The sequence below is a fragment of the Manduca sexta genome, chromosome 13 (assembly GCF_014839805.1).
Source record: "Manduca sexta isolate Smith_Timp_Sample1 chromosome 13, JHU_Msex_v1.0, whole genome shotgun sequence".
NCBI lineage: Eukaryota > Metazoa > Arthropoda > Insecta > Lepidoptera > Sphingidae > Manduca > Manduca sexta.
In genome coordinates, this window is record NC_051127.1 from 4,022,919 (window position 1) to 4,035,721 (window position 12,803).

A 12,803-nucleotide genomic window follows, 5' to 3' on the forward strand; every position below is an offset into this window, starting at 1 on the left:
GGTGTGTGAAGTCTACCAATCCGCACTAGGCCAGCGTGGTGGACTAAGGCCTAATCCCTCTTAGTAGTAGAGAAGATCCGTGCCCAGTGGATCAGTATATATAACAGGGCAAATATTATTATTATATAATGTTAATAAAGGTAACAAAGGTTAAAAATAAATATCTCTCCATCACATGAAGGGTGTCACTTGTAATACACGACTTAATTAACGTTCACATAGCCCTTAGCGACAAAGGACGTGCTTTTTAAATATACCCACAAATTATGTTTACCCTAAACCAGCTAACGATCTAATCACCATTAAATCTTTCAAAACCTCATCAAACTCGATACAACAATGTCGGCCATAACTCACATGTACACAAACACGGTAATACACAGTGTGTGTGCGTGTGGGGGCGTGTGTTAATCGCCTCATATCACATAGACACGGCGTGTAGTTGGAAAACGACACTGTGATATTTATAGTGTGAACGCGACTCTCGCGCGTAAAACTGTAATTTAGTTCGTATTGTAATACGGTGATGCGCGGCGGCGCGCTGCGTGCACGCGTTCGAAATTTGAAAATGTGTTCGATGTTCGATTTTTAAGTTGACGGGTATTAACGGCCAGTTTGATTTGCTTTGTTGTATGTGAAGTGTTTTGAAATGTCGGATTTTGTTTTCGGGTAATTATTGTTTTTTTTCTCATTTCTTTCATGTTCACTGTCATTAGTTGTTTTGAATAGTATGGTTTTGCTTATAAATGCTTCTAAAGTGTAATCTTTTTATCGTGTGTAAGCATACCACGTTCTATCTATTTATAGTATTTTTTTTACAAAACTTAAAAGATTAGCCTAACATTTTTTTCATCGATATAGAAATCAAGGTTGAAAAGCATGAACACAAACACAATATTTACACGTCATGATTAAAATGTCTATGCCTAACCGAATCTAGACTTATATATTATGATTTCTTTTTTAGTTTAAAACATTATCCTGGCGCTTGGATCATTACGTTATCTCATTGATCACATGTAGTGTTGCCCAAATGCAAGAACAAGACGAGACTTAGCCAGTCTTGGTCTTGGTCTTGCGCCAATACACCTGATCTTGGTCTTGGTCTTGGTCTTGCGCTCCCAGTCTTGGTCTTGGTCTTGGTCTTGCAGCAAGAGTCTTGCAAGTCTTGCAATTACCTATTAGTCTATTACTATTTATTAAAGTTTACTTTAAATCTTAGAAAAACGTATTAGAATTGGAACATTGTGAGCTTGAATTAACATAGCCATAGTAAAGATCAAGCAGATTAATAAATAACTGAAGATTTGATAAGAAATTCGAAAAATCAACTGACCTATATGTCGTTTTCCATGGAAGTAACTGTTTCTTAATAAACATTTATGATTTATAAGCTTACATTTGCTAAAACATGTAAAAAAACAAATTAATTACAATAACTTGACTGTATTTTAAAGAACAATACTTATCTGTCTAGAAAGAGATTGAACCTTCAACTTATAAGAAATTTAATAAAAGAGTTTTACGATTTATCATTTATTTGAATAAAAAATAAAATACAACACTAATCAACAGCTTTATCATTAGGTTATGATACTTTATATCAATTTTTTGACCAAGAATTAATACAAAGTAACCATCTGGCTGACTCATCACTTAACCTATTTCTATGTTTTCTAATTACTAATGATGCTTTAGAAAATAACCTCTCAGCAGGTACTGAAGTTGCAGGTATTGAGAGAAAATCACGGGCCATTTTCGATAAAATCGGATACTCTGTCTCATGCGTTTCCCAATGGGGGCCCAAGAGGGCTTTGCGTGACATCCCAAAGTGGGCCCCAAGAGGGAAGCCCAAGAGGAGCCCCATTGGTCGCACTTTTAAATTTCTAGTCGGGCTATCCTTACCATTTTATCCCAATCATAATACTACTTGCGTGATCAGTATAATGTATTCATTTTCATTCTAAGCACTCTGAAACTTATTTATTCTTTGGAACACCTGTAGGTACTCTTAAAATTCGAAATTATTTTGCATGAGTATACCTACGCCCTATGGCGGCAATCAAATAGTGTCAAATGTTATGATTTCGGCGTGGCGGCAACGATTGTTTTAGATTTCAAAAGAAGCCGCCGGCGCGTGTATCATAACCATGTACTTCCGAAAAGCGGCAAATTTCTTTGAGAAGTAAGTACAAAACCTTTGATGCCGCATTATCAAAGTGCCGATGGTTAAAACATAGCTATGCATGCACTCAGTTTGATTTTAATAGATATTTTTTATTCGCTATGTTTATGGTATTAGTCGTAATGCGCATAGGTCCAGTTTTTCATATTCTTTGATACAGTTTTTGCGTCTCATAGAATTCCTAAGCGTACCTACCTATACACCGAACTGTTACACCTAACTACTCAGTGAAATAGCGCTAGAGTCCTAGCTGCAAGACGCAAGAGTCTTGCAGGCTATGTCTTGTTCTTGCTCAAGTCTTGCACGGTCAGTCTTGGTCTTGGTCTTGCTAAAAATACGCGGTCTTGTTCTTGGTCTTGGTCTTGCAAAAACGCAAGAACAAGACCAAGACTGCAAGACCAAGACTGAATTTGGGCAACACTAATCACATGATTATAAAAAATCTGACAAAACGTTTCTTCTAGTTATCTATAGTTTTGTATTTCAAAATATGAAGGCTATTGAAAATTCGTATTTCTTATTGTAGTATATTCTTTGCAATATTATATTTATCAAAAGATACTATAGGGATTCGTACATACATAAACTCAAAGTTATGATTAAGTTCATCCCCGTAAGGTTAGGCAAAATTACAACCAGGGAACGCTAGTTCCATGGATATGTCTGTCCCGTAATGTCACAGGATGAAACTATTGAAAGGATTTCGTGGAGTCCTGTCAGCTGAGTTATTATTGAAGAAGAAAAACATATTGGCTTGTTGCCACAAGAACTATATACAGAGATCTGATGTAGTCCAAGCTGGATGTAACCGTTGCGATATCTATTTCACGGAGTTTTTTTTTATTGCTTTGAATGGCGAGACGAGCTTACCGTTCGCCTGATGGTAAGCGATAAACAGTAGAAACAAGAATATTATTTGGTATTCCACTGCGCTGGCCATCCTGAGACATGTTAAGTCTTATTATGTCCAGTAGTTACACTGGTTACAATGTCCTACAAACCGGAACACAACAGTAACTACACTTGATGAATGTCAGCAAATCTAGTATTACCAATGTTATAACCATTAATCATACCATCAGGTGATCTTGTCCTTCAACGAATGTATGTCATATAAATGATTATAACTGCTAATGCCTTGGTGGCTAGTTGTATTGCGTGCGCGGTACGGTTTTCGCTTTGAAGTTTCGCATTCGAATCCCGGGTCGGACAAAGTGATATTGGATTTTCTTCTAAGTATCAGCCTGGAGTGTGAAAATTGTGCCCAATATGGCGATAACGAATAGGCTTTTCTTCTATCACATTATGGGACGACATACACAAGGTCTTAGTTGAACCTCTGCTTACCTCTCTGGGTATAATAGTATGTAGGATGTTACCTGGTGAAAACATCAGTCGTTTAATGCTGTGAATATTATGTGCTCTTCTAACAAAAATGTTATGTTTTACAAAACGTTGCTTTACAATATGACCTAGGCTATATACTTAGGGCTCGACTGACGGTCGTAATACCACACTATAAATCATTTAAAGTCACAACGTTTGGAATTGAATGACAAATGGTGCGCATGTGTCATTTATATTTGAGCTGAACATCTTTATTGTTGGATTAGATAGAGGTTTTTTTGGTATATGATTCTGAAGAACAAAAATGACCTTTATAGACATGTCTACTAACTAATAGACCACGTTTGCATTTAAGTGGATATATCTGTGGCAAAGGGTCCATATAACTTGATTCCTGCCGACTTCCCTTTATATAGAATTAATGTGGAGTCTACTTATCATCAGAAAGATTTGCAGACCGTACATTCATAATATTAGTACTTACGTGTGGTAACGGATTCTCTTTCTGAAAATTTCAGCTTTCACCACTGGGATATAATTTTTGTTTTTATTTATATATGAGTTATGAAGTGCGTACTGAATAAAATAATAAATCGACTTAAATTATTTGTTTCAAATGGGTTGTAATAAAGAATGCCTCGCAGAAGCAAATAATCATGAGACGGTGTGCATATAATAAATTATTAATATAAGGTTCTTTGGAAGGGCAATGGAAGTTTTGTTAATTTAGAAAATCAGTTAGAAGCATTTCGAGTTATTCCTAATGCCAGTGTTCCAATAATCTCAGCAAATATTTCGCGAACCCACCCATCGCATTAATGGCATGTATTAAATAAATTCGCGTAACACGGTGCGTAGTACGAGGCCGAAAGAGTCGCACGCTATCCGAGGGGGCCGCTTACCTGTTTCAATTCGATACTTCCTCCCGCCTGCGCGATGCTCGCTTTCCACCTGATGACACAGAGACTCCGTGCTATACGACTCTAGTAATCATGTCTACATATAATAGCTAACAGTTACCAATGGCCCTTACAACTCGATTCCTTCCGACTTCTCTTTCGTAATTGATGTAACATCTAATTATCATTAGAATGATTTCCAGACCATATTTACGATTATCAGAATCTTTAAGTTGTGTCGAGTTCCTTATGGAAAAATTTCATCCTTGCCTATTGCTAGCTAGTGCTTGCATTGCATTTTATTTATCACATTTCTTTCTCCAATCAACCGAAACCTATCAAGAATTTGATTAAATAAAACGCACACACATTTGATTCTCGGAAGTGTAGGCAGAGGCACAATAGTGTACATCTTTCGCGATGTATATTCCGTCCCATAATGTGATAGGGTTCATGATAGGTCACCCATATTGACGTATCGAGCACTAATTCTAATATCTGATACTGAGCAAAAGACCCTAATCTAACTCGACACGAAGACCGAATAGACTTCGCAGTCGTCACATAAAACAACAAAATTCAAAATTTCAATTTAAATATCACCAGCTTTAGAAGTAATGAAAAAAAAATGGATTTCTTCCCAAATCCAATTCCTGTTAATTAAGTTGTACCAATTAATAACAATAAAAGTTGACTGCGGAAACGTGCGGCCGGCCGGCAAACGAATGATTAATGTTTTCCGATGGTCAGTCTGTACCATGCTTTATTGACATTATCGTTTTGTTATTTGTTATCGCACTTCATTGTTGACGAATTAGTCTGGGGTTAGTTGTTATATGGAGTTGAAAGTTCATAGAGGTTTGATGAAATTTACGTAAATCGTTTTTGGTTTGTGTGTTGTTAAAAATATATACAGGGTCATTTTGATATTGCGTTACTAAATGAAAACACATACTTATTTACTTGAAAATAACATTGTACAATAAGTTACTTGAGCCATAGATGTAAAATAAAAAAGTGTAAATTTCGAACAAAATAAAGATTATTAAAAAGTAATTTTAATTTTACACGCCCTAATGCCACTACTACCACTCTAAGATGCTTCGTTGCGGCGACAAAATCATACTTTGAGTCAGAAATAATATCACGAACACGCCATATTTGCATTAAACAAAAAAATGATAAAAAAATCAGAAAACTAAAACCAGGATTTTTGGTGAAAATATAAGTTATTAATGGATGATTTATGATACAATGTCAGCAAAGGTGAATACGAATATGTGCTTTCATTTAGTAACGCAATGTCAAAATGACCTGTATGTCGGAAGTATAAAAAGATTTCATAGCACTCAAATATGAATCGCATTGCTAACATCACTGATTGCTAACATCACTGGAAGACGAGATGATCATGATGACCTACCAACAGTACCAACACCGCCCACAACTTTCAATTGCGAGGAATGCATGGCATTGCATTGTACGTCATTTTGCGTCAGAGCTGTCCTAGCAGCTTGTTACTGCTAGGTAGAATATATTTAATGTGAAATCTGTTTAGAATCTTGTCCAAGAAAAGACCTATCATCATCGCGATATTCAGAGCCACAGCTCGATTGCCTTTTTCTTCATAAAAAGACCTTCCCCATAATCATCTCGATAATTCAACCTTTTCACATTTACAGTCGTAATCAATCAAAAAAAGCGACGATAGCCTAGTTGGGTGTGGAACGGACTGCCGAGACGAATGTCCGCAGGTTCAAATCCCAAGGGCACACACCTCTGACTTTTCTAAAAAATCATCTGTGGATTCTTTGTGAATTTATCGTTCGCTTTAACGGTGAAGGAAAACATCGTGAGGAAACCTGCACATCTGAGAAGTTCTCTATAGGAATTTCGAAGGGGTGTGAAGTCTACCAATCCGCACTAGGCCAGCGTGGTGGATTAAGGCCTAATCCCTCTCAGTAGTAGAGGAGGCCCGTGCTCAGCAGTGGGCAAGTATATAATACAGGGCTGATATTATTTTATTATTATTATAGTCGTAATCAGTAAGATCCCACTGCTATAGGCGTTTCCCATACCATGCCATTACTCTAGTCGCATTTAACTCAATCCGCAATAATCAATGTGGCATCAAAAACGTTGGAGTTTTTTCTATATACCTTCGGAACACTTGATATATCTAGCCAAAGATCTTTAAGTCCTAGTATTAGGTCTTAATCGCGTCCCACAAAAAAATCCAGAATGAATGCAACAGGAATATGTTAAAAACGGAAACGAACATCAATTACTCTAATTGCATGTTATGGTTTCCGCTTGGCTACACCATTTGTTTTTATTTACGTATTTTCATAAACAACCGTTACTGAATTTTATTTCTTTGTCGTAAACAAGTATGTTTTGCTTTTAGTCGATATCGGTTTATCGCCAATGGTGTTTTGTTATCTTATGAATGCTACAAAGGCTTGCTTTTCCTTTTCAATTCTTTAGGATTTCTTCTGTTCCGTATTATGGATTTGGTAGATATGAGGGTTTGTGATCAAATGTTACTAGTTGTCGGATTTTATCGCAGTTTCGTAGTCTTGACTTTGCAGTCTTTGTGTTGATGTTTAACCTTCGTGCAAACATAAGAAATCATTATAAGTCTTTGTGATTTGGATACTATCGTGTCTTGAACTAAACTCAGTACAGCAGAACCATATAAATTATATTTCAGAGAAGACGATTGAAGTCGCTAGCAAAAGCTACTAAAAATATAATTTTATAAAATCAAATTTCGCAGCAAGTCCACTGATATTAGCCCCTCAATCTGCTATTTATTTTATTGATTTCAGGCTCAAAAAAAAACATATGAAAATACATACATTGTTATTAGATTAAATTATGCTATTACTAATTTAGAACTCATCAAAAATAAATGATGCATAATCCTCACCCAAAGACATCAGCATACCCAATAATTACACTGACTAATGTCCTAAGCGGAACACTACCCGCATGGGCCAGCTTGAGTTTACGGTATACATACATCCGGTTAAATGATGGATGGCATTAAACGGGTCAATTTGCAAGGAATTTATATTCGTGTGACGTTCTTCTGGTAGTGGCTTTAAATATTTCTAGATTATTATTTATGGATTAACATGGTAATTTTTGGTCTAACATGCAAAAAAAAAGGAATTATGAAGGTATGTAAAGTTTGCCAATTCGATCTAGGTCAGTGTGGTGGAATAAGACCTAATCCGTCTCTGTAGTAGTGGAGGTCCGTGCTCAGCAGTGTGCTGCATATAATAGGGCTGGTATTATTATTAAATAGAAATCTTACTTTGAGGTTTTCATCTATTTATAGGTAGACTTCTTCCAACAGCCGTCATCTTTGTGACGTGGACACAAGATATTTTGTATGCGTCTAGCAGAAATGGTTTCGCCTAGTTTCAAGTTTTACCTGACTTAAATTTGTTCTGGGAATACAGTCTGAACTCTGAAGTTATAGTGAGCATTATGAGGTTATAAAACCGTTTGTCTTCTTTAAAGAATGATATGCAAAATCCTAATTTTAAGTTTGACCTGACTCCAATTGGCTTGGGAAATATAGATTGAACGTCTGAATTATTGTGAGCATTTATCAGGTAATGAAAATAGCTGTCTCTTTAAAAAGATAATATACAAACCCAAACACAATTACTAATATCCATTAACCACTCTAATAAAAATAAGATACAAAAAGATTAGGCCAATGGATCCCCACTTCACCAAGATTTGTCTTATTGTCCCTTGATTTAACGCCCTTCCATTATCTTCTTAAATCTACTTAAACGATTATTTTGTTAACGTAATGTCTTCTAGCCAGTTCGTATTTAAATTATAGGTTTTCACTGCTTTCATGCATTTTAGATTTGAAATCACATAAACCGCAAATGGAGTATTTTTGTATTCAACAGTGAGCTATTTTATACCTCGTATAAATTAAATAAATAATTTAAGAAAATAGAAAGAATTAAGTAAAATAATAAGTAATAAAATAAATAGATATGAACAATTGGATATAGAAGAAAAGAATTCAAATAAAATTTAGTATTTTTATTCCTATAATATTATAAGCAACATAATAACACGTAGGTATAAATAAATGGCGCATTTATCAGCAAATAATTCAAATAAAATTTTGTGTTTTATCCCTATCATATTATATATACTAGGTGTAGGAATCAAATGATTTGAGCCACAATTATTACTACTATAGCCGATTATTCAAAAACGTCATTAAATGACTAACTCAATGATGAAGAGTAAATCTTTAACAGATGTAACTGGATTTCAGTTATCATTCGACTCATTAGTTTAATAGTCGCGCTTCGATTAGTTACATTATTAAATAAAAATAACCGGGAAAGAACATCACTACATAGTATAAAACAAAGTCGCGTTCTCCCTATGTGTGCTTAAATCTTTAAAACTACGCAACGGATTTTGATGCGGTTTTTTTAATAGATAGAGTGATTCAAGAGGAAGGTTTATATGTATAATAATAACATCCATTAAATAGTCAGCATTACACCCGTGCGAAGCCGGGGCGGGTCGCTAGTTGACATATATTTTATAGACACGATCGTCCATATAAACTATTTGTTTAAAATCTGAATTAAAATGGCAACCAAATCGTCACTGTTATAACCTATTTATTTATTTGAAAAAGAAATAATTTTACTTATTTCATTAATATTTTTTATTTTAACTTAGACTCAAGTTCTCATATCATGAGCGCCACTTCGTACACAATCACAAGCTGTCAATATTTACCACAATAAAGTCAGTTTGAATGGATGCAGTTTAATTCATTTGAACACAGTGAATGTTCGGAACGGCAAATCTAGTACTTAGTACATATATATCGATGAATAAAATCATTATTTCAATGTCTAACATTCACGTAGGCATAAGAAATAATTTTGTATGTATATATCAAACAGGTCATGCAGAAACTATAAGTGCGTCACCGTTTAATTTATCCTCAGCGCAATTCATTGATGGAATGAAACAAAAGGGCTACAATAATTTAGTACTCGTATTTCACGCAACGCGCATTGTTCAATTTACTAGTATGTGGATGATCTTACAGTAATCTAGATTGGGCAGTAACTAGATCCTCATTTGTTTGTGTTACGGATTGGCTGCAGGACTCGGTTGGTCTAATGTTAAAATATAAGATTCAATTTTGAAGTGCACATAGCAAAATATATATTTTTTATATCGTTATTATATTTACTGGAATACGTAGTATACGAATATATTTGTGTAAGAGTAAAGTAAATTATATAGGTATATGCTATACTTTGGATAGCGACAATCGATTAGAGTATGGTTGAAATTTCTACTGCGTTGTAAATGTACATATTTCCCAGCTCGCGCTTACTGCCCATTTGTGGTGTTCTGAAACGTGTCAAAACATGCGTATCTAAAAAGGAATCAGCTACTCACTTACTTAATAAAATTGTAGTCACTACAAAATCCATGCCCACATATTTACTCGAGAATAAATTTCACTTCATATCAGAATACGTACAAATGCAGCGCCGTCCCAGTTTGCAAATGTGGTTCGGTTGTGCCCTTTCTGACTTTGTTAGAACTCTTACTAAAGTTGCTCAAAGGCAACTTATTGTAAAAGCATATTTCTTTTTCATTCACGCTAGTTTGATCTGGATGGAAATGTGTGGGTATATTTTCCACACTTGCAGCTACTGGTTACCCTAATCATGTATTTGTCATAATATATATAGTGTGTTATTATATTTTATGTTGGTTTGTTTGTAGTGGATGTCTCGGTGGCGTAGTTGTGATGTGTGCGGGATATGATACCGCTTTGGATTATCAGAGCGAGTCCCGGGTCGGGCAAAAAGATTTGGGTTTTACTGCTCAGTATTAGACTGTGTTTTGGAATTTATGTCCATGTTGGCGATAGACATCCCTCTATTATATATATATATATAACACATATGTCGAAAAGTGGGTGCTCTTATTGCATCTCTGTCTACCCCTTCAAGGATAAAGGTGTGATATGTGTGTGTATCTAATAAGTCGTGACCACTGTATAAGGGATTAGATTTAAATAAACCAAGTCCTAGACAAACATACAGGTTATTTTTTATTCCGAAGAAATGCAATTTGATTTTTTTTTATACGAGCAAGACAAAGTGACCCCACTGCATCTGATGGTAAGTGGAGTGGGGTCCAATAGAATGTCGACTGACGAGAGATGATTACACCTCGACAGTAGACACAATTATACCGGCTTGCTGGAACCGTATGTACACAGGCTGATCCCGAACGCAACACACTTACGTGGACCACTATTGCGGGTTTCAACACCTTTGTACGGTGGTCGCTATCCGGGCGGATATAAAATTATCGTACTACTAGCAAGTCTGATTTCGAAAAGTCTATCACGCAAACTAGTTGCAAGAAACCTCATTTAATTTCAAAAGTTACGCTCTTTTAGAACTTTGATTGTCTTAGGCCATTGCTCTTCACAAATTACTATTTTGCTATCACTTTAAACAAGCGGACGCGTTCGCATACAAATTACCATGCAAGTAGACTGCGCTTGACCCAAATGGACAATTACAGTAAGTGCTTTCATATTTACATCATAATGTTGTTTCTGTTATGTTAAGAGTCAACTGACTCGAAGGTAGGGCACGAAATGTTTCACAGGATTTTGAAGTGATTTTTCTTTTCTTGCGGGGAATAGAAAGTATAAAGAGAACGAGATAATTTTGGATAGGGCGCAATATTGTTATTTTGGTGTCCACTCTTTTTAACAAGAACATTAATAAACTTAATATCAGCCCTGTATTGCATACTGTCCCACTGCTGGGCATGGGCCTCATCTACTACAAAGAGGGATTAGGCCTTAGTCCGCCATGACGGCTTAGTGAAGATTGGTAGACTTCACACACCCTCAAAATTCCTATAGAGAACTTCTCAGGTTGGCAGGTTTGCTCACGATATTTTCCTTCACTGTTAAAGCAAGCAATATTTTCAAAGAATACACCCATCATTTTAGAAAAGTCAGATGCGCGTGCCCATGGGATTTGAAGCTGCGGACATTCGTCTCGGCAGTCTGTTTTACATCCAACTAGGCTATCGCAGCTCTTTAAGAAACAAGAACATTGATCTATCGAGAATTATGTATTCATTCTCAATTTACGTAATCGTTGATTTTAGATCGTTATCTAAATTAACTAAACCCATTGCTCTCGACGTCATATAAATGTGTTTACTATATTTATTCGTATAGAACGCAATAGGTAATTTTTCATCTATAACAAGGCCAACAAACGAGTTAATAGGTCATTTATCAGTATTTATATTTTTATATATTTAAGCTGTAGTAACCCTCTTACTTCTCAGTAGTCGACGAGGTCCGTGCCCAGCAGTGGGGCAGTATACAGGGCTGATATTATTATTTATCATCTGCAGAGTGGAGTGTCGACACTCTATCACCGATATTAATTTTAGTACTGCACTACAATAGGGTACCGGACTCATTTTTGTTCTTTACTATTATCAAATATTTACATAATATAAATTATAACACAGAAGGAATTTTTAAAATCCGGTAAAAAATCAACAAGTTATAAGTCTTTGAATTTCGGTGGAAGGGGTAATTAACAAGAAACAGAAAAGAGACGAAATATCCACATGTGACGTCATCGGGAATTACGACGCGTGCGAAAGAAAGAGATGTAGCGATATCCCCACATCGCGCCCACTTCTGCACATTACAATATTTTAAATATGAATTACTCGCTCATTTTTTAACCAATTTTTATGCAGTTTTCGCAGGAGTACTTCTTTTTCATATTATTAACCATTATATATAGCATAATGGACAAAATCAAGCATAGGCCGGTCCCCTATGAAAACACAAATGATAATTTTCGACGCACACCTAAATATTTGCGGCATTACCGTTAAGTGCTGAAATAATAGACGAAGCTGATGGCTGCCAACAGAATATCGTGAATTTAATGATGGCATGCAGATTGACGTTGTAGTTACGAATTTCCGATGAAATGTTTTAAATAACTTCGAGCATATTATTCTAGGCAGAATATTTTTTAATGGAGTCAGGACTGATTAATATTGATCCAAGACGGCTTGATCAATCGACATACATAATAGCTATTCCCGGCGACTATCTTTAAATTCCAAGTAACTCGCTAATCATGCAAGGCAGATACCAATATTTTACTAGATATGAAAAGCAAGTGGCTTTTCTTGTTCAAAGGAAAACTGAACAGTAGTGAAAGAAGACGATGTATATAACGATATCTAATTCTTCATATTTCTACTCATTAAGGGTTATCTTATAT

At 35.6% G+C, this 12,803-nt stretch overlaps 1 protein-coding gene across 1 annotated transcript in view; it reads left to right on the plus strand.

Moving 5' to 3' along the window:
- Positions 1–527: 527 nt before the first annotated feature.
- Positions 528–12,803, plus strand: part of LOC115453457 (neural cell adhesion molecule 2) — a 132,380-nt gene continuing 120,104 nt past the window's right edge. The window contains 1 exon segment of the mRNA XM_030182153.2: positions 528–669. The gene's annotated coding sequence lies outside the window, so the exon portion shown is untranslated.